A 24,050-nucleotide genomic window follows, 5' to 3' on the forward strand; every position below is an offset into this window, starting at 1 on the left:
GAGGACTGGACAACATGTTTGGGACTAGGACCAGGAAGACACTAGCATTGGAGGCATGGTGCGATCCCAGAGGATCTGAAGAGTTTGGAATGGCCATGGTCAACAGCCCCAGGACAACCTTTCTCTAACACTGGGACTCATTCAGCATATCTCACTCAAGCGGACATCCCCATGTGCTTAAAGTGGCTTGCTGTGTATATCATGTGCACCACCTAACATAACCTTGGACACAGGGAAAGAAGGCTCCCCTTAAACTGTGGTAGTGAGTGGTCATCACCCATGTTAGGTTAGTGGTGCTGGAAAGTCATCTGTCCTGTGGCTGTGGAGAATGGAATGAAAAATTAACCCCTCCAAGAGGGGCTGAGGGCTGGGCCAGTGAGGGACAAAATGTGTAGAATTGAGGAAGACAGTTTGGGGACAGCCTTTTCTTTGTCCAGTGTCTCTTCCTCAAACTGAAGGATAAGCAAGATTTGTTGAGTGCTAATGGCCACTGCTATTCAATGTAAAAACCAGTCAATCCTAAAGGAAATCAACCCTGAATATTTATTTATTGGAAGGACTGATGCTAAAGCTGAAGCTCTGATATTTTTGCCACCTGGTGTGGCTGTTTCATTGGAGAAGACCTTGATGCTGGGAAAGATTGAAGACAAAAGGAGAAGGGGTGACAGAAGATGAGATGGTTAGATAACATCACCAACTCAATGGACATGAATCTGAGCAAACTCTGGGAGACAGTGGATGACAGAGGAGACGGGCATGCTGCAGTCCATGGGGTCACAAAGAGTCAGACACGACTTAGCAACTGGACAAGAACAACAACTTCAATGTAAAGAGTGATATTTCTTCCCATCAAAATACCATGGGCTTGTCTCTTGCAATCTGTCACAGAAGGTTGCATTGGTCACTCAGTGTTCTTAGAGATTTAAAGATAATTCCAAAATGATTATAGCAAGTGACAGCTGTTGTTGGATGTGCTGTCACTGGTTGATGTGCTTGCCAGATGTTTATGAATCTCAGATGATGATCGCTTGACTCTCCAGACTTAATTACTGGGTTGTTTTGGATTTGTCTGTGCTCTGGGGTGTGTGTAGGTATGTGTACTGTATTGAATCTGAGTGTTCCTCACTGTGACTGCTGTATGCTTGAGCCTGATTCAGCACAAGCTGGGAGGCTGTAGGGCTGTCCGGGGAAGGACTCCAAGGTGGCATGGACATGGTTTTCTGGTCAATAATCATAGAGAAACCCAGTTAGTACTTTTTCTGGGGTCTTTATCTAAAAACAAGGGTTGAGTTTTGCATTTATTATTATTTTAAATTCAAGCTGCTCAAGGACTCTTACCTTAGATAGCTTCTCCAACTTTTGTTAATTTATATTTAGGTAGGAGTCACTTAGCAAAAAACATCCCACCATGAAGCACTTTGAGCTAACTCCAGGAAATAGTGAATGCCTGGCATGCTGCAGTCCATGGGGTCATAGAGCTGGTCACGACTGAACAACTGAAAAACAACAATGAAGCACTTATATTCAAGGAAAGTTGCAAATTTTCCTCAAATACTGTTGACTTACCATCTCTTTTCTTCTTCCCCTGTGGGAGTCAGTTTCCATGTGTGAAGTGTTTTGCTTTAAATTCTTTTATGTTTTTCAATTGCTTGAATTTTTTTTTCTTTTAGTCAGTGAAATTCAGATCATTTCCCTAATGCTTACCTAATATTAAAACACATTGTTTCAGGTGATAAATGTGAGATTTTGTTCTTAGCCTGTACAAAATATTCAATACATTTTGTGTCATTCTACTTTATCAAGGGAGACTGGGTCATTTTCTCTCTTGGGACCATAGTGAGAGTCTTCTGCAAACTGCTTATAGTTCCTCAAGTCATTGTACATTACAGTTCCCCCATTCCTTGTACATTATAGTATTTCCTTCTCAGGAACCCTCTCCTTGTTTACCTGTCCAATTCCTGCTCAACCTTCATGTCTCAGTGCAGGCGTCACCTCCCCGGGGAAGGCCTCCCTGGGAGGGAGAGAGCAGCCTGGCTCCTTCTCACCCCGCTGTCTCCCATGCTAACACACACCATCATCCTGGTCACTTTCTTTATAAATAAAGATGACAGACCCTATGTTTATTTTTGCTATTTTATTTTTTTAATTATGTATTTATGCCTGCACTGTGTTTCATTGCTGCGCTCGGGCTTTCTCTAGTTGCGGTGAGTGAAGATTACTCTTCATGGGTGGTGCAGTGACTTCTTTGTTGCAGAGCATAGCTCTAGGTGCTCAAGCTTCAGGATTTGTAGCTCATGGGCTTAGTTTCTCCACAGCATAGGGGATCTTCCCCAACCAAAGATAAAACCTGTGTCCCCTGCACTGGCAGGCAGATTCTTAACCACTGGACCACCAGGAAAGCCCCCATCCTGGTCACTTTGACTCAGGCCTGACTGTATGCCTCTGCCAAGATGTTGTAGCTCCAGGGTACAAGGCTTTGTCCTTCTGTCCCCCTGCCCAGTCGGAGCCTGGCACATGATAGAGAACAGGTATCTTTGGATGGGGGAGCTGAGTGATGAAGAGGAAGTTGTCTTGAGAGATTTATGGTACCCGGAGAAATCTCACTCCTTGGCCAGGCCCAAACTTGCTTTCTGCCTTCACCAGAGTATAGTGTTTGATCTTCTCAGCCACATTCTACTCAGTCTAGCCTTCAAAACTCTCCATCATCTCAACAACTGCACCTATTTCTTATGCATTCTCTATTCCAACAAAGCGTTTTCCTCATGGTTATATGAACAAGACGCATTTTCATTTTCCTTCTAGTCTTTACATATGTTGTTCCTTTTCACAGGAAGTCCATCCTTTTCTCTGATGCTAAACTATTTTTTAAAGACTTTTAAAGTTTAGAATACATTTGTATTTATAGGAAAATTACAAAGATGGTACCAAGTGTAGTGAAGAGCTGACTCATTTGGAAAGACCCTGATGCTGGGAAAGATTGAGGGCAGGAGGAGAAGGGGACGACAGAGCATGAGATGGTTGGATGGCATCACGGACACAATGGACATGGGTTTGGGTGGATTCCGGGAGTTGGAGATGGACAGGGAGGCCTGGTGTGCTGCGATTCATGGGGTCACAAAGGGTCAGACACGACGGAGCAACTGAACTGAACTGACTGACCAAGTGTAGCCTTATACCATTCATCCAGTTTTTCCAAATGTTAATGACCATGTACATTTTGGCCAAAACTAAGATGTCAATGATACAATGCTATTAACTAAAATACAGGCTTTATTTGAATTCCATCAGTTTTTCCACTAGTGTACTCTTCTCTTCCTGGATGCAGTCCCACTTAGAACATTGCATTTGAGGACATACTTAAAATGATGAAAGAGAAAAACCTATGACCCAGATTACTTTACTCAGCAAGGATCTCATTCAAATATGAAGGAGAAATCAAAAGCTTTACAGACAAACAAAAGCTGAGAGAATTCAGCACCACCAAACCAGCCCTTCAAGAAATGCTAAAGAATCTTCTCTAGACAGAAAACACAGAAAAAGTGTATAAACTTGAACCCAGAATAACAAAGTAAATGGCAATGGGATCATACTTATCAATAAATACCTTAAATGTAAACAGGTTGAATGCCCCAAACAAAAGACAAAGACAGGCTGAATGGATACAAAAACAAGGTCCCTATATATGCTGTCTATGAGAGACCCACCTCAAAACAAGGGACACATTCATACTGAAATTGAATGGCTGGAAAAAGATATTTCATGAAAAATGGAGACCGAAAGAAAGCAGGAGTGGCAATACTCATATCAGAAAAAAATAGCCTTTGAAATAAAGGCCTTGAAAAGAGACAAAGAAGTTCACTATAATGATAAAAGAATCAATCCAAGAAGAAGATAGAACAATTATAAATATATATGCAACCAACCTAGGAGCACCATGATATGTAAGTCAAATGCTAGCAAGTATGAAAGAGGAAATTAACAGTAACACAATAATAGTGGGAGACTTTAATACCCCATTAGAATGTATGGATAGATCAACTAAACAGAAAATTAGCAAGGAAACATAAACTTTAAATGATACAATGAATCAGTTAGATCTAATTGATATCTATAGGACATTTCATCCCAAAGCAATGAATTTTACCTTATCTCAAGTGCACATGGAACCTTCTCCAGACAGATCACAATCTGGGCCATAAATCTCCAGTTCAGTTCAGTTCAGTGACTCAGTTGTGTCTGACTGTTTGTAACTCCATGAATCGCTGCACACAAGGCCTCCCTGTCCATCACCACACCCAGAGTCCACCCAAACTCATGCCCATTGAGTCAGTGATGCCAATCAGCCGTCTCATCCTCTGTCGTCTCCTTCTCCTCCTGCCCCAAATCCCTCCCAGCATCAGGGTCTTTTCCAATGAGTCAACTCTTTGCATGAGGTGGCCAAAGTATTGGAGTTTCAGCTTCAGCATCAGTCCTTCCAATGAACACCCAGGACTGATCTCCTTTAGGATGGACTGGTTGGATCTCCTTGCAGTCCAAGGGACTCTCAAGAGTCTTCTCCAGGACAACAGTTCAAAAGCATCAATTCTTCGATGCTCAGCTTTCTTCACAGTCCAACTCTCACATCCATACATGACCACAGGAAAAACCATAGCTTTGACTTGTATATTGACCTTTGTTGGCAAAGTAGTGTCTCTGATTTTGAATATGCTATCTAGTTGGTCATAACATTCCTTCCAAGGAGTAAGCGTCTTATAATTTCATGGCTGCAGTCACCATCTGCAGTGATTTTGGAGCCCCCCAAAATAAGGTCTGACACTGTTTCCACTGTTTCCCCATCTATTTCCCATGAAGTGATGGGACCAGATGCCATGATCTTCATTTTCTAAATGTTGAGCTTTAAGCCAACTTTTTCACTCTCCTCTTTCACTTTTTCAAGAGGCTTTTTAGTTCCTCTTCACTTTCTGCCATAAGGGTGGTGTCATCTGCATATTTGAGGTTATTGATGTTTCTCCTGGCAATCTTGATTCCAGCTTGGGGTTCTTACAGCCCAGCGTTTCTCATGATGTACTCTGCATAGAAGTTAAATAAACAGGGTGACAATATACAGCCTTGACATACTCCTTTTCCTATTTGGAACCAGTCTGTTGTTCCATGTCCAGTTCTAGCTGTTGCTTCCTGACCTGCATACAGGTTTCTCAAGAGGCAGGTCAGGTGGTCTGGTATTCCCATCTCTTTCAGAATTTTCCACAGTTTATTGTGATCCACACAGTCAAAGGCTTTGGCATAGTCAATAAAGCAGAAATAGATGTGTTTCTGGAACTCGCTTGCTTTTTCCATGATCCAGCGGATGTTGGCAATTTGATCTCTGGTTCCTCTGCCTTTTCTAAAACCAGCTTGTACATCAGGGAGTTCACGGTTCACGTATTGCTGAAGCCTGGCTTGGAGAATTTTGAGCATTACTTTACTAGCATGTGAGATGAGTGCAATTGTGCAGTAGTTTGAGAATTCTTTGGTGTTGCCTTTCTTTGGGATTGGAATGAAAACCGACCTTTTCCAGTCCTGTTGCTACTGCTGAGGTTTCCAAATTTGCTGGCATGTTGACTGCAGCACTTTCATAGTGTCATCTTTCAGGATTTGAAATAGGTCAACTGGAATTCCGTCACCTCCACTAGCTTTGTTCGTAGTGATGCTTTCTAAGGCCCACTTGACTTCACATTCCAGGATGTCTGGCTCTAGGTGAGTGATCACACCATCATGATTATCTGGGTCCTGCAGATCTTTTTTGTATAGTTCTTCTGTGTATTCTTCCAACCTCTTCTTAATATCTTCTGCTTCTGTTAGTTCCATAGCATTTCTGTCCTTTATCGAGCCCATCTTTGCATGAAATATTCCCTTGGTATCTCTAGTTTTCTTGAAGAAATCTCTAGTCTTTCCCATTCTGTTGATTTCCTCTATTTCTTTGCATTGATCACTGAGGAAGGCTTTGTTATCTCTCCTTGCTATTCTTTGGAACTCCGCATTCAGATGCTTATAGTTTTCCTTTTCTCCTTGGCTTTTTGTTTCTCTTCTTTTCACAGGTATTTGTAAGGCCTCCATCTTCAGACAGCCATTTTGCTTTTTTGCATTTCTTTTCCATGGGGATGGTCTTGATCCCTGTTTCCTGCACAATGTCACGAACCTCCATCCATAGTTCATCAGGCACTCTATCTATCAGATCTAGTCCCTTAAATCTATTTCTCACTTCCACTGTATAATCAGAAGGGATTTGATTTAGGTCATACCTGAATGGTCTAGTAGTTTTCCTTACTTTCTTCAATTTCAGTTTGAATTTGGCAATAAGGAGGTCATGATCTGAGCCACAGTCAGCTCCTGGTCTTATTTTTGCTGACTGTATAGAGCGTCTCCATCTTTGGCTGCAAAGAATACAATGAATCTGATTTCGGTGTTGACCATCTGGTAATGTCCATGTGTAGAGTCTTCTCTTGTGTTGTTGGAAGGGGGTGTTTGCTTTGACCAGTGTGTTCTCTTGGCAAAACTCTATTAGCCTTTGCCTTGCTTCATTCCATACTCCAAGGTTAAATTTGCCTGTTACTCCAGGTGTTTCTTGACTTCCTAGTTTTGCATTCCAGTCCCCTATAATGAAAAGGACATCTTTTTTCGGTGTTAGTTCTAAAAGGTTTCATAGGTCTTCATAGACCCATTCAACTTCAACTTCTTCAGCATTACTTTTTGGGGCATAGGCTTGGATTACCGTGATATTGAATGGTTTGCCTTGGAAATTAATAGACATCATTCTCTTGTTTTTGAGATTGCATCCAAGTACTGCATTTCAGACTCTTTTGTTGACTGTGATGGCTACTGCATTTCTTCTAATGGATTCCTGCCCACAGTAGTAGATATATAATGGTCATCTGAGTTAAATTTACCCTTTGCAGTCCATTTTAGTTTGCTGATTCCTAGAACATTGATGTTTACTCTTGCCATCTCCTCTTTGACCACTTCCAATTTGCCTTGATTCATGGACCTGACATTTCAGGTTCCTGTGCAATATTGCTCTTTACAGCATCAGCCTTGCTTCTATCACCAATCACATCCACAACTGTGTATTGTTTTTGCTTTGGCTCCATCCCTTCATTCTTTCTGGAGTTATTTCTCCACTGATATCCAGTAGCATATTGGGCACTTAAATCTAGCCTTGGTAAAAAAAAAATGAAATCATTCCAAGCATCTTTTCTGATCACAATGCAGTAGGTTTAGATGTCAACTAAAGACAAAAAAAAAAAAAAAAACAAACAACAACACAAAAAAACAACACAACAAACTATTAAAAATACAAACATGTGGAGGCTAAACAACACACTTCTAAATAACCAACAAATCACAGAAGAATCAAAAAAAGAAATCAAAATATGCATAGAAATGAATGAAAATGAAAACACAACAACCTAAAACCTATGGGATTCAGTAAAAGCAATGCTAAGGGAAATGTTCATAGCAATACGAACTTGCCTCAAGAAACAAGAGAAAAATCAAATAAATAACCTAACGCTACAGTTAAAGCAACTAGGAAAAGAAGAAATGAAGAACCCCAGGGTTAGTAGAAGCAAATAAATCATAAAAATTAGGGCAGAAATAAATGAAAAAGAAACAAAGGAGACCATAGCAAAAATCAACAAAGCTAAAAGCTTGTTTTTGGAGAAGATAGATAAAATAGACAAAGCATTAGCCAGACTCATTAAGAAAAAAAGGGAGAAAAATGAAATCAACAATATTAGAAATAAAAATGGAGAAATCACAACAGACCACATAGAAACACACAGGATCATAAGAGATTACTATCAGCAACTATATGCCAATAAAATGGACAACTTGGTAGAAATGGACACAGTCTTAGAATAGTATAACTTTCCAAAACAGAACCAGGAAGAAATAGAAAATCTTAACAGACCCATCACAAGCACGGAAACTGAAACTGTAATCAGAAATCTCCCAGCAAACAAAAGCCCAGGACCAGACAGCTTCACAGTTGAATTCTACCAAAAATTTAGAGAAGAGCTAGCACCTATCCTACTCAAACTCTTCCAGAAAATTGCAGAGGAAGGTAAACTTCCAAACTCATTCTATGAGGCCACCATCACCCTAATACCAAAAGCAGACAAAGATGCCAAACACACACACAAAGAAAACTACAGGCCAATATCACTGATGAACATAGATTCAAAAATCCTCAACAAAGTTCTAGCAAACAGAATCCAACAACATATTAAAAAGATCATACATCATGACCAAGTGAGTTTTATCCCAGGGATGCAAGGATTCTTCAATATTTGCAAATCAATCAATCTGGTATACTGCATTAACAAATTGAAAGATAAAAACCATATGATTATCTCAATAGATGCAGAGAAAGCCTTTGACAAAAGTCAACATCCATTAATGATAAAACCCTCCAGAAAGCAGGAATAGAAGAAACATACTTCAACATAATAAAAGCCATATATGATAAACACACAGCAAACATCCTCAGTGGTGAAAAATTGAAAGGATTTTCCCTAAAGTCAGGAACAAGACAAGGTACCCACTCTCACCACTACTATTCAACATAGTTTTGGAAGTTTTAGCTACAGCAATCAGAGAAGAAAAAGAAATAAAAGGAACCCAGATTTTAAAAGAAGAAGTAAAACTCTCACTGTTTGCAGCTGCCATGATCCTCTGCATAGAAAACCCTAAACACTCCATCAGAAAATTACTAGACCTAATCAATGAATATAGTGAAGTTGCAGGATATAAAATCTACACACAGAAATCCCTTGCATTCCTATAAACTAACAATGAGAAAAAAGAGAGAAATTAAGGAAACAATTCCATTCACCATTGCAATGAAAAGAATAAAATATTTAGGACTAAATCTCCCTGAAGAAGCAAAAGACCTATATATAGAAAACTATAAAACACTGATGAAAGAAATCAAAGATGACACAAATAGATGGAGAAATATACCATGTTCATGGGTTGGAAGAATCAATATAGTAAAAATGAGTATGCCACCAAAGCAATTTATAGATTCAATGCAATCCCTATCAAGCTACCAATGGTATTTTTCAGAGAACTAGAACAAATAATTTCACAATTTGTATGAAAATGCAAAAAACCTCGAATAGCCAAAGTGATCTTGAGAAAGAAGAATGGAACTGGAGGAATCAACCTGCCTGACTTCAGACTATACTACAAAGCTACAGTCTTCAAGACAGTATGGTACTGGCACAAAGACAGGCATATAGATCAATGGAACAAAATAGAAAGCCCAGAGATAAACCCACACACCTATGGACATCTTATCTTTGGCAAAGGAGGCAAGAACATACAGTGGAGAAAAGACAATCTCTTTAATAGATGGTGCTGGGAAAGCTGGTCAACCACTAGTAAAAGAATGAAACTAGAACACTTTCTAACACCATACACAAAAGTAAACTCAAAATGGATTAAAGATCTAAATGTAAGACCAGCAACTATAAAACTCCTAGAGGAAAACTTAGGCAAAACACTCTCCGACGTAAATCACAGCAGGATCCTCTATGACCCACTTCCCAGATTAATGGAAATAAAAGCAAAAATAAACAAATGAGACCTAACTAAACTTAAAAGCTTTTGGACAATGAAGGATATTGTAAGCAAGGTGAAAAGACAGCCTTCAGAATGGGAGAAAATAATAGCAAATGAAGCAACTAAGAAAGAATTAATCTCCAAAATATATAAGCAGCTCCTGCAGCTCAATTCCAGAAAAATAAATTACCCAATCAAGAAATGGGCCAAAGAACTAAACAGATATTTCTCCAAAGAAGATATAAAGGTGGCTAACAAACACATGAAAAGATGCTCAACATCACTCATTATCAGAGAAATACAAATCAAAACCACAATGAGGTACCATCTCACACCGGTCAGAATGACTGCTATCAAAAAGTCTATAAACAATAAATGCTGGAGAGGGTGCAGAGAAAAGGAAACCTTCTTGCCCTATTAGTGGGAATGGAAACTAGTACAGCCACTATGGAAAACTGTGGAGATTCCTTTAAAAACTGGAAATAAAACTGCCTTCAGTTCAGTTCAGTTCAGTCGCTCAGTCTTGTCCGACTCTTTGTGACCCCAAGAATTGCAGCACGCCAGGCCTCCCTGTCTATCACCATCTCCCGGAGTTCACTCAGACTCACGTCCATTGAGTCCGTGATGCTATCCAGCCATCTCATCCTCTGTCGTCCCCTTCTCCTCCTGCCCCCAATCCCTCCCAGCATCAGAGTCTTTTCCAATGAGGCAACTCTTCGCATGAGGTGGCCAAAGTATTGGAGTTTCAGCTTCAGCATCATTCCTTCCAAAGAAATCCCAGGGTTGATCTCCTTCAGAATGGACTGGTTGGATCTCCTTGCAGTCCAAGGGACCCTCAGGAGTCTTCTCCAACACCACAGTTCAAACGCATCAATTCTTCGGCGCTCAGCCTTCTTCACAGTCCAACTCTCACATCCATACATGACCACAGGAAAAACCATAGCCTTGACTAGATGGACCTTAGTCAGCAAAGTAATGTCTCTGCTTTTGAATATACTATCTAGGTTGGTCATAACTTTTCTTCCAAGGGGTAAGTGTCTTTTAATTTCATGGCTGCAGTCACCATCTGCAGTGATTTTGGAGCCCCCAAAAATGAAGTCTGACACTGTTTCTACTGTTTCCCCATCTATTTCCCATGAAGTGGTGGGACCAGATGCCATGATCTTCGTTTTCTGAATGTTGAGCTTTAAGCCAACTTTTTCACTTTCCTCTTTCACTTTCATCAAGAGGCTTTTTAGTTCCTCTTCACTTTCTGCCATAAGGGTGGTGTCATCTGCATATCTGAGGTTATTGATATTTCTCACAGCAATCTTGATTCCTGCTTGTGTTTCTTCCAGTCCAGTGTTTCTCATGATATACTCTGCATAGAAGTTAAATAAGCAGGGTGACAATATACAGCCTTGATGTACTCCTTTTCCTATTTGGAACCAGTCTGTTGTACCATGTCCAGTTCTAACTGTTGCTTCCTGACCTGTATACAGATTTCTCAAGAGGCAGGTTAGGTGGTCTGGTATTCCCATCTCTTTCAGAATTTTCCACAGTTTATTGTGATCCACACAGTCAAAGGCTTTGGCATAGTCAATAAAGCAGAAATAGATGTGTTTCTGGAACTCGCTTGCTTTTTCCATGATCCAGCGGATGTTGGCAATTTGATCTCTGGTTCCTCTGCCTTTTCTAAAACCAATTTGAACATCAGGGAGTTCATGGTTCACGTATTGCTGAAGCCTGGCTTGGAGAATTTTGAGCATTACTTTACTAGCATGTGAGATGAGTGCAATTGTGCGGTAATTTGAGCATTCTTTTGCATTGCCTTTCTTTGGAATTGGAATGAAAACGGACCTTTTCCAGTCCTGTGGCCGCTGCTGAGTTTTCCAAACTTGCTGGCATATTGACTTATGCCTTATGACCCAGCAATTCTCCTGTTGTGCCTACACACTGAGGAAACAAGAATTGAAAGAGACATGTATACCCCAATGTTCATCGCAGCACTGTTTACAATAGCCAGGATATGGAAGGAACCTAGATGTCCATTGGCAGACGAATGGATAAGAAAGCTCTGGTACATATACACAATGGAATATTACTCAGCCATTAAAAAGAATGTATTTGAATCAGTTCTAATGAGGTGGATGAAACTGGATTCTGTTATACAGAGTGACATAAGCCAGAAAGAAAAATATCAATACAATATACGAATACATATATATGTAATTTAGAAAGATGGTAACCATGACCCTATATGAGAGACAGCAAAAGAGACACAGATGTAAAGAACAGTATTTTGGACTCTGTGGGAGAAGGTGAGGGTAGGATGATTTGAGAGAATAGCACTGAAACATGTATATTATCATATGTGAAACAGATCGCCAGTCCAGGTTTGATGCATGAGACAAGATGCTCAGGGCTGGTGCACTGGGATGACCCTGAGGGATGGGATGGGGGGGGAGTTGGGAGGGGGAGTTCAGGATGGGGAACACATGTACACCCGTGGCTGACTCATGTCAATGTGTGGCAAAAACCACTACAATATTGTAAAGTAATTAGCCTCCAATTAAAATAAATGAATAAATAAATAAAAACCACATTGCATCTGGTTGTCATATAGCTCCTTTGTTTCCTCTGATCTGAGGCAGATTCTCAGACTTCTCTTGTTTCTGATGACCTTGAGAAGTGCTGGTCAGGTATGCTATAGAGATTCCTTCAATATGAGTTTGTTTTATGTTTTCTCATGTTTGGACTGAGGTTATACATGTTGGGGAAGACTACTGCACATGTGAACATTTCCCAGGTGGTGCTAGTGGTAGGGAACTTGCCTACCAATGTAGGAGACATCAGAGAGGAAAGTTTCAAGTCCTGGGTTGGGAAAATCCCCTGGAGGAGGGCATGGCAACTCACTCCAGTGTTCTTGCCTGGAGAATCCCATGTACAGAGGAGTCTGGAGGGTTACAGTCCATGGCATCACAAAGAGTCAGACATGACTGAAGAGACATAAGTCAGTCAGGGGGTCCATGATAGTAAGATGTCATTGGCGATATTATCCTTGATCCAATACTTTGGCCACCTGATGCGCAGAATTGACTCATCCGGAAAAGACTCTGATGCTGGGAAATATTGAAGGCAGGAGGAGAAGGGGACGACAGAGGATGAGATGGTTGGATGCATCACCAACTCGATGGACATGGATTTGAGCAAGCTCTGGGAGTTGATGATGACAAGGAAGCTTGGTGTGCTGTAGTCCATGAAGCCGCAAATTGTCGGACACGACTGAGCAACTGAACTGAACTGATACTTGATCACCTGGCCAAGGTAGTGTTTTTCAGGTTTAGTCACAGTAAAATTATTTTTTTCTTTCTCTGTTCTTTCCCTTTCTGTTCTTTGGAGGCAACTTGCTGAGTCAGCTTTTACTGAAGTTGGGAAGAGGTGGTGGTGGAAGGAATTAAACATCACCTCCTAGAGGAGGCAGAGTGCATATTTTGTAAAAGTTTTTGCTGTTCTCATCTCATTCCCATATATTTTTAGGTAATTTCTTAGTAGTCACCATTAAAATTATGATTAACATACTTATTTATAATGATCTAATTTGAATTCATGTCATTTAGCTTCAGTAGAATACAAAATCTCTGATCTTATATAGCTCTGCTTCTTCTTATGAAGTTACTGTCTAAAGTTACATTTTTATACATTGTATACTAAAATAGATTTGTAATTATTGTTTCATGCAAACAATAAGAGTCTTATAGGAAATAAAATGAAGAGTTATAAGCCAAAAATATAATAATATTGACATTTAAGTTTACCTATGTAATTATCTTTGCTAGAGTTCTTTCTTTGTATGGTCTTAAGTTATTGTCTACTGTCTTTTCATTTCAACCTGAAGAACTCCTTTGGCATTTCTTGTAGGAGAGTGAGTAAACAATAAACTCCCTCAGCATTGTTTATGTAGGAATGTTTTCAATTCTCCTTCATTTTTGAAAGACAGTTTTGTCAGCCATAGAGTTTTTGATGACAGTTTTTCCCCACTTCAGCACTTAAAAAATGACATGGTATTCTTTTTTGGCCTTAAAGATTTCTGATGAGAAAACTACCATTAATCTTGAAGATCTATTTTCCCTGATGGGTTCCTTTTTTTCTATTACTTTTGAGATTCTCTCTTTCTGATTGGCTTTTGACAATTTATTTGTAATCCATCTCAGTGGGGACCTCTTTGAGTTTATCCTACTGGGGTTCATTGAAGTTATTGAATATACAAACTTTTGTCTTTTACCAAATTTGGAAAGATTTTAGTCATTATTTATTTCAAATGCTGTGTCTGTTCCTTTCTCTTTCTTCTCTTTTTAGGATGTCTGTCATGTATACTTTGGTACTCTTGTCTCAAGAGTTTCTTAAGGTCTGTTAATTTTTCTTTATTTTTCTTCTTCTTCCTCTTAGAGGAGTAATGATTGAATCATTGAGTAATTGATAATTTCAATTGGTCTGTCTCTAAGTTCACTGATTCTTTCTTCTGCCTGCAAAAATCTACTGTTAAAATCCTTTACTTTTATCACTTCACTTTTTTTTAGCTTCAGAATTTATATTTGTTTTATTTTGATACTATTTCCATATTGATATTCTCTATTATTTTCATACATCAGTCTCCTGATTTCTTTTAGTTCCTTGAGCATAATTAAGACAATTGATTTAAAGTCTTTGTCTAATATGTCCAATGTTTGTGGTTCCTAAGGAGGTAATTCCAGATATTTCCTTTGCGAATGTTTCACATTGTCTTGTGTGGGTTTTTTTTTTTTTTTTTTTTTGGCACGCTTTTTTTTTTTTGGTTGTTGTTGAAAATGACATTTTGAGTGATATAATGTGATAATTTAGAAAATTATATTTTTCTCTTATTTAGGATTTCTTTTTGTTTTTGTTATAGGCCTTAGCTGTTAGTTTAATAACTTTTCTAGACTAAGTTTGAGTGTCTGTGTAATTTTTCATTTTTTGTTTTCAGTTTTTAAAGTTTCGGTTCCATAAACTAATGGAAAAACTATTCTTCAATAGTGTTTTGAGACATGTTTTAAATGGCAGGAGAGAGACCAGGAGAGAAGAAGAAGAAAAAGAAGAGGAGGAGGAGCAGGAGGAAAAGGAGCAAAAAATGTAGAAGAGAAGGAAAGAGAAAATAAAATATTTTCTAACCCATTTTTAAAATAAATTGGTTCTGTGTTGAGACATTCCTTTGATTCTTATCCAGTTAGTTTCCAATTTTGTTTTAGCTTTCACTTCAGCCAGAGGTGAAAATTAGGAGTCTTTTACGGTGTTTTCTAAGCATAATAATTGCCCTGGGCTTGTGTACATCTTCCTATATTTCCTTATTATTGTTGTTGTTTAGTTGCTAAGCTGTGTCCAGCTCTTTGTGACTCCATGGACTGTAGCCCACCAGATTCCTCTGTCCGTGGGATTTCCCAGGCAAAAATACTGGAGTGGGTTGCCATTTCCTTCTCCAGGGGATCTTCCCGACCCAGGAATCAAACCCACATCTCCTGCATTGCTAGGCAGATTCTGTATCTCTGAGCCACCAGGATAGCCCATATTTCCTTATACATGTATGCTTTTAAACATTGCTGTTTCCCAAAGAGACTCTCTTCCTAGATTTTCCTTCAGTGCTTTATTTTTTGGTCTCAAAATATATTTTTTCCCCAGGTGGCCGTGTGCTGTTCATCTGCTTACTGAGTTTTTAAGTAATGCTTTGAGTGATTTTTGAGTTTGGCAAAACAAAGACAAGTGCCTTTGTATGTCCTTTAGCTACCCCAGACTGGTTAAAATAGACAAAAACAGTTTGATAATATCGTGTTCTGTTCTCTTTAGGACTAGGGACTAGAGTCCTAGATTGAGAGCATGAGTTATTATGTTCAATACCTTGGTCAAACCAGGGAAGGGATTGGGAGAAGAGCAGTTTAAAAATACCAAATATATACTTCTTTCTTAACCTCTTTTTCTGTACTCCAAAGAGTGCAATACGCATCTTTAACTCACTTTGCTGCTGCTGCTAAGTTGCTTCAGTCGTGTCCGATTCTGTGCGACCCCATAGACGGCAGCCTGCCAGGCTGCTCTGTCCCTGGGATTCTCCAGGCAAGAATACTGGAATGGGTTGTCATTTCCTTCTCCAATGCATGAAAGTGAAAAGTGAAAGTGTTTTATCCTATCTTTAAATAATATTATTGATATATAACTTTATAGGATAGTAAACTTACAATAAAATAATCTTACTTGCTTACATTCTGGCCCTGTGTGCCATTGGGCCATATATTTTACATCAAACTTAGATAGAAACTCCTAAGTGCAATTTAATTGTTTTCACTTTAACAATAAAATATCATTCAAAATTTTTTTGAAAATAAAATGAAAAATAAAACAATTCATAAAACTATCTACTTATTTACCATTCCTAGATCTGTTTCCAACTGATATACTTTCACTTCAGCTTGACAAACTTCTTTATAATTTCTTAAAATGCAGAATTCCTAAAGGAATTCTCTTAACATTAATGTATTTGAAAAATGTTTATTTTAATTCAACTTTGACGAGTTTTTGTGCTGAAAACTGAATTCTAAGTTGACTTTTTTCTTTTAATATTTTATTTTTTATTTATTTTTTTTAAATTTTAAAATCTTTAATTCTTACATGCGTTCCCAAACATGAACCCCCCTCCCACCTCCCTCCCCATAACATCTCTCTGGGTCATCCCCATGCACCAGCCCCAAGCATGCTGTATCCTGCATCAGACATAGACTGGCGATTCAATTCTTACATGATAGTATACATGTTAGAAGAAACGTCAATCTTTTGCCTTCTGACTTACATTGTTTCTGAGATGTTCAGCTACCATTTTTCATAGTTGGTTTTCTGTATTTTAAATCTTTTCCCTCTATACTTGCTTTTGGAAATTTTTCTTAATATTTGCTTTTTTTTTTTTTTACCAATTTGGCCTTGAATGACTTAATTACAGATTAAAAAAAAATTATGTGATCCTTTTTGACCTTCTTGAAATTGAGGATATGTATTTTCCTGAAAATTTTAATATCTTCAGCCATTTATTAAATTTTTTGTCACTTCTCAATGTCAATTTTTTTCTGGGGCTTCAAATTGCATATTTGTTAGATTACTTGATATTTTTCCAAATTACTAATATTTTGTTTGAAGATTTGAGGGAGTGGTTTTTTTTTTCAGTCATTTCTCCTGCTCCCATCATGCTTTATTTTAATAGCTTACTTTGGATGTGTTTGTTGATCTTTTCCTTTTCTGTGTTCCATTTGCAACTGTATTAGTCACAATTTCATGAAAACTTACTTTAAAATCTAACAGCTTAAAATAGAAACATGAATCATGTGACTTAGTAGTATGGTTTAGGCTCACAGTCTCTCCTGAGACTGCCGTCAACCTTTCATCTGGGAATGCAGTCATCTCCAGGCTTGACTAGGACTGGTGAATATACTTCATTTTCACTCACTGATTTTTAACAGTCCTCAGTTCCCCATTGACTTTGGCCAGAGATTTTGGATCCTTAACATGTGTGCCTTTCCAAAGGACTGATTATATTAATAACATATTAATTTGTTTTTCTCACAGTGAGTGATAAGAGAGGGAGGGAGAAAGAAGGAGGAGAGAGGAAGAAAGAAGGAGGAGAGAGAGAGAAAGAGAAAGAATAATGAAAAGGGGAATTGTTTATATTCTAAGTGACATATCAGAAAAGACATATCATCACTTATACCATATGCTATTTTTTTTATATATATAGATCAACCTCACTATAATATGAAAGAGTCTGAATACAAGAGTCTGAATACTAGGAGGCAAGGAACATCAGGAGGCTTTTTAAAGCTGTACAAAATAATTCAATTTTAGATTTTATGGTCTTAGTTCCAGATATATAATGTGTGTGTGTGTGTGTGTGTGTGTGTGTGTGTGTAGTTTTCATATCTCTTCTGAGATAGGACAATATATTCAGTATCCAGATCTCTTATAGCATGTGGATTTTTAGACTACACTGTTTCTGTCATTTCTGGAACTGGAGTGCTCTAGTACATTCAACTCAATTTTTCTTACTTCATTTTGGTCTCATTTGTCACTTCTTACTGATAAATCCAGATCTCTCACTGTATTTTCAACAGTGTCTACTTTTCTTTGTGTTGCCTTCAGTGGGACAGAGTGTTTCCTGCAAATATGGCATATTTGCAGGTATTTATTCAGCCTTTTCTATTCTGCTACTTTGCATCATCAGCCAATTCTAAGAAAATGTATGCTGCCGGCTTATTTACATTATTCCTTTTGTTCAAAGTAAGAGCTTGATGGTTTTGACATTCATGCTGAATCACCTCTTTTTGGAGATCTGAATGTGCCATTTTTGAAATTTGCAGCTATCGGAGTGCTCTTGATTTGTTCTTGCTTGATTTTCACTACCTTCTAGTCCTCATATTCTATGCTTCAGTTTGGTAGATATCTATTTTTACTGAACATAGATTTATATTTCTTTTTCCTATTGCCTTTTATATGAGATATATTTTTGGGAGAACAGGCAGAGTCATCTTATCCTACCACTTTAAAACCTGAAGTCTTAGCATTTTTTGTTTCATATTTATTTAATCCACTGTGTAGAAACATTAATACAAAGAGCAAAACATTAATATAAAGAAAGAGTGCTGACTATCAGGCTCAACAACTTACCACCAGGATAATTTGCTACATATTTTTGTATTTTGTTGCTAAATAACAGGAAAAAATAAGCTTTACCTTTGGTAAAAACTTTTGCCTTTCCTTTTACATTTACTGAGAAAATATGGAACAAAGGCTAGTCTGAGATAATGTGAGTTCAAAAGAGAAGAAGAAAGGGTAAACAGTTTACAATCAAACATTAAAGTTTTGGATAAGATGGGAAATTGTTAGTAATTAAAAAAATAATTTATGGTATAAGGCCTTACAGTAATTGTCCAAGAATTTAGCCCATTGTATGAGGACCCATTTGGTATAGAAGACTTCAGATTTGACATAGTTGCACCTATGTATTCATTACTATATATTAGAGAACACTTTTTTATGAAAGTTTTTTTTAAACAAATAAGTCTGATGTGATTAAAATATTCCCAAATTAGATGCAGTTTAATGCTAAAATATTGGCAGAGATAAAAGGAAGCAAAATGAAGTGGAATTATGGTAAACATCTGGTATATAATTCTGTGCTGGAAGGTAAACATAAACTAAAAATCTTATATTAAAAACTAAAGAATTTAACCCCCCAGGATACATATTCACTGCCAGATTTTAGGTACTAGCACATCTGTTGGATGATAAATGCAATAAACATAGTATGTTAGAATTCTGAAATTATACAGAAGGTAGCTTCATGACCCCGAAAGAGTAAGGTTTTTTTTTTTTTTAAGAGTAAGTTTTTATGGAGGAGAATCTTTATGGACTTGTTACCAAAAAAGAAAATCAGATTATAAAATTTTTCTCTCCTAAGAGAAAGCTGATAATGCTCTGACTTCTATTCAATAATGTGAAATTTACTGTTTTACATATTTATGATGCAAGTATCCACTGTTTCTAAGGCATGTAAAAACACAATATAAAATTTCAGACACATAGGTGAGTGTATCTAAAAGTCATTTACAAAATAGGTCTCCTCTTAAAGGCTAGTCAATAAATGTATGAATAAATGAATGATTAAGATAACTCATCCTTTTTTACTACCTACAAATGAATATATATTTTTTCTACTTTCTATTTTATTAAATACTTTTGGCAAGATCACTTTAAATGCTTTATATTGTCAAGAATGTGAATAAGCATATGCCTTTGGGAGAAAAGTCAACATCAGGTAACTTTTCCAGTGGCATGGCACTTTAACTTTTAGGGACATATCCTAAGGAAATAACCATAGATATGTGCAAATATAAATATTAGATATTATTTCTAATAGTGAAATATGTAATTGATCCCAGTGTCCAACAACTGCAGACTAATTTATGGACTGTTGGATAAGTTATCAAGGTCAGTATTCCGACCCCTCAGGTGCATAAGAGGGAACAGGGCAGATGCATCAGCTGGTGAAAGACAGATTTGCAGGAAAACTTTTCAGAATTTTGTCAAAGGAAGTCAAAACAGATTAAACAGAAAAGAAAGTGTAAGTTAGGCTAATGTACTTCAAGGAGATGATTTTGAGAGTTAGAAACAGAATCAGGGTCATGATAGGGGGAGGGACTTCCCCTGAACAGAGCTTCATGGGTGAAGAAGGAAAAATGCACAAAAATGATATTGAAGAGCAAGATGGTGCCACTTGAAAAATTGATAAAGGCAGTGTGCAAAGATCTACCAAGGTTTTTTTTTTTTTTTTTTTTTCCTATTATGTGAGACCCAGCTAATGAGCACTAGTCCTGCTTGCTCAGAAAATTGGCTTCAGATGGTTTGTTCAGTCCCCAGGGTGGTGGTCCAGGTTGCTGATGCTGCCACCATCATCAATCACTAGAGTTGGAGAGGCTCTGCACCGTGGGGCCAGCTGGGCAGGAAAGATCACTATGCGGAGTGCTGGCAGGACTGATTCAATAGGTACAGCGGCCGTGGGCCCCCATGGCTGCCTTTAGCATCTGGATGATGTAACCTGGATGTTTGAATGAGTCAACACCAGTAGGAGAAAGAAAATAATAAGGAATCAGCAGATGAATTCTTCTCCTTCTTTTCCATACTGTTCTGAGAAGTTGTGGTATAATTGGCATTTCTAAAATTATCCTGTGATTGAGGAACTGGTTAAACTTACTGACAAATGCTCTTGATGACAAAACTCTTGATGAGAGTGAAAGAGGAGAGTGAAAAAGTTGGCTTAAAGCTCAACATTCAGAAAACGAATATCATGGCATCTGGTCCCATCACTTCATGGGAAATAGATGGGGAAGCAGGGGAACCAGTGGAAACAGTGTCAGATTATATGTTTTTGGGCTCCAGAATCACTGCAGATGATGACTCCACCATGAAATTAAAAGATGCTTACTCCTTGGAAGAAAAGTTATGACCAACCTAGGTAGAGTATTAAAAAGCAGAGACATTACTTTGCCAGCAAAGGTCTGTTTACTCAAGGCTATGATTTTTCCAATGGTCATGTATGGATGAAGGAGTCGGACTGTGAAGAAAACTGAGTGCCGAAGAATTGATGCTTTTGAACTGTGGTGTTGGAGAAGACTCTTGAGAGTCCCTTGGACTGCAAGGAGGTTCAACCAGTCCATTCTGAAGGAGATCAGCCCTGGGATTTTTTTGGAAGGAGTGATGACGAAGCTGAAACTCCAGTACTTTGGCCACCTCATGCGAAGAGTTGAGACTCTGATGCTGGGAGGGATTGGGGGCAGGAGGAGAAGGGGACGACCGAGGATGAGATGGCTGGATGGCATCATGGACTCGATGGATGTGAGTTTGAATGAACTCCGGGAGATGGTGATGGACAGGGAGGCCTGGCGTGCTGCGATTCATGGGGTCGCAGAGTCGGACACGACTGAGCAACTGAACTGACTGACTGACAAAGGCTGGCCTGATGAGTAATACTTCCTATTTACTCTTCCTTCTTTCTTGCTTTATTTTCTCCTGTCTCCTACTTCTCTGAAATTGCACTACCCACTCAGTGCAATGTTAGCATGTAAGTTGATTTTCAGGGAAACAGAGCTATCGAAGAGCTGTCTATATGAAGACAAATCTTCAGAACATAGAACAGCATAAAAATTAAAAGTAAGTTTCCACACATTATGATGAGACTCAGTTCAATTCAGTTCAGTTGCTCAGTTGTGTCCGACTCTTTGCGACCTATGAATCACAGCATGCCAGGCCTCCCTGTCCATCACCAACTCCTGGAGTTCACCCAAACTCATGGGCATTGAGTTGGTGATGCCATCCAGCCATCACGACGAGACTATGAAACACTTAAATACTAACCTGAACAAAAATTATGGAGTATAAGACAACTGGGAATAAAGATCTAAGTACTGTGAAGGGAACTTGTTGTTCAGTTGCTAAGTCATGTCCAGCTCTTTGCAACTCCATGGACTGCAGCACACCAGGCTTCCCTATCCTTCACTATCTCCTTGAGTTTGCTCAAACTCATGTCCATTGAGACAGTGATGCCATCCAACCATCTCATCTGGTCATTGTTTCTCCTCTTGCCCTTAATCTTTCCCACCATCAAGGTCTTTTCCAATGAGTCAGCTCCTCCCATCAGGTGGCCAAAGGATTGTAGCTTCAGCTTCAGCATCAGTCCTTGGAGTGAATATTCAGGGCTGACTTCCTTTAGGATTAACTGGTTGATCTCGCTCTCCAAGGGGCTCTCAAGAGTCTTCTCCAGCACTATAGCACAAAAGCATCAATTCTTTAGCCTTCAGGCTTCTTTATGGTTCAACTCTCACATCTATACATGAGTGCCAGACCACCTGACCTGCCTCTTGAGAAACTATATGCAGGTCAGGAAGCAACAGTTAGAACTGGACAGGGAACAACAGACTGGTTCTAAATAAGAAAAGGAGTATGTCAAGGCTGTATATTGTCACCCTGCTTACTTAACATATGCAGAGTACATCATGAGAAATGCTGGGCTGGAAGAAGCACAAGCTGAAATCAAGATTGCCAGGAGAAATATCAATAACCTCAGATATGCAGATGACACCATCCTTACGGCAGAAAGTGAAGAGGAACTAAAAAGCCTCTTGATGAAAGTGAAAGATGAAAGTGAAAAAGTTAGCTTAAAGCTCAACATTCAGAAAACTAAGACCATGGCATCTGATCCCATCAATTCATGGGAAATAAATGGGGAAACAGAGGAAACAGTGTCAGGATTTATTTTGGGGGGCTCCAAAATCACTGCAGATGGTGATTGCAGCCATGAAATTAAAAGACTCTCACTCCTTGGCAGGAACGTTATGACAAACCTAGATAGCATATTCAAAAGCAGGACATTACTTCGCCAACAAAGTCTGTCTAGTCAAGACCATGGTTTTTCCAGCGGTCATGTATGGATGTGAGAGTTGGACTGTGAAGAAAGCTGAGGGCTGAAGAATTGATGCTTTTGAACTGTGGCATTGGAGAAGACTCTTGCGAGTCCCTTGGATTGCAAGGAGATCCAACCAGTACATTCTAAAGGAGATCAGCCTTGGGTGTTCATTGGAAGGCCTGATGCAAAAGCTGAAACTCCAGTACTTTGGCCACCTCATGCGAAGAGTTGACTCACTGGAAAAGACTCTGATGCTGGGAGGAATTTGGGGCAGGAGGAGAAGGGGATGACCGAGGATGAGATGGCTGGATGGCATCATGGACTCGATGGATGTGAGTTTGAATGAACTCCGGGAGTTGGTGATGGACAGGGAGGCCTGGCGTGCTGCAATTCATGGGGTCGCAAAGAGTTGGATGCAACTGAGCCACTGAACTGAACTGAACTGAACTGAACTGGAAAAACTGAAGGAAACTACTAAAGGTAATTAAAAAGAAAACAATTCAATGTCAAAGTAGATACAATTTTGAGTTAGGTAAGATAAACGTTATCTTACTGTGGGTGGTTTTAAAGACTCATTCAGCTAGTAGACAAGTACTTATTGAACTCCTGAAGGCTTGGCAGGCATGTCAGGTGGCATGGACACTTCTCTGGATATTTTTTATCTCTCTCTCTTTTTTTTTGTCTGTGCTATACAGCTTATGGGATCTTAGCTCCCTGAGATAAGGGAGTGAACCTGTGCCCCTTGTAATGGAAGCAGAGTCTTACCCATTGGACCATCAGTGAAGTCTGGATATTTTCAAATTTGAAAAAATTAAATCTCACAAAAACACCAGAAAGGATAACCCTTAAAAGAACAAAATGGGTACAGAGTTTCACAGACTCCTAGTCTCTCTCATTCTGTGACTGCATTTTGGTAGAATATTAAGAGCTTGCTTTCTTTCACACATAACAAAAGAGAAAATGTCCAAAGTTTCTCGTGAGTACCAAAGCTCATGACCAAGGCAGGCGAGACACTGATTAGGGATATGAGGCTTGAAAATGAGAAAAAAGGACTCACAGGTGACAGATGTACCAAGAGAAAAGTAGAATGGTTTAAACTTAGGGCAAATGATCAGGAAAAATGAAGATAAATAAGACAACTGCAAAGATCTAAAATAAAACCAAGTTCATAATGAGCAAATCAAGAGAGGAGATGTCATAGCACACAATGATAGTCATTCTCTGCCCTCAAAGTGCCAGTTCTGAACCATCTTAGAGAAGTTAAATTATTCAAGTAGCTGCAGAAAGTGTAGATGTGCTTCTGATGGTTTTATGTTAGTTTTTCCTGGAGACCTGAGACTATCCTTAGCAAAAAAGCCTCTATTGCTCTCTAGGTAGGAAAGCTTTCACTACCTGCCTACCCTCATGTCTTTGAAGTGTCTGGGAAAAAAAAAAAAAAAAACCTTTACGCTTTCTGTTT

This window comes from Ovis canadensis, chromosome 2 (genome assembly GCF_042477335.2).
Source record: "Ovis canadensis isolate MfBH-ARS-UI-01 breed Bighorn chromosome 2, ARS-UI_OviCan_v2, whole genome shotgun sequence".
Classification (NCBI taxonomy): domain Eukaryota; kingdom Metazoa; phylum Chordata; class Mammalia; order Artiodactyla; family Bovidae; genus Ovis; species Ovis canadensis.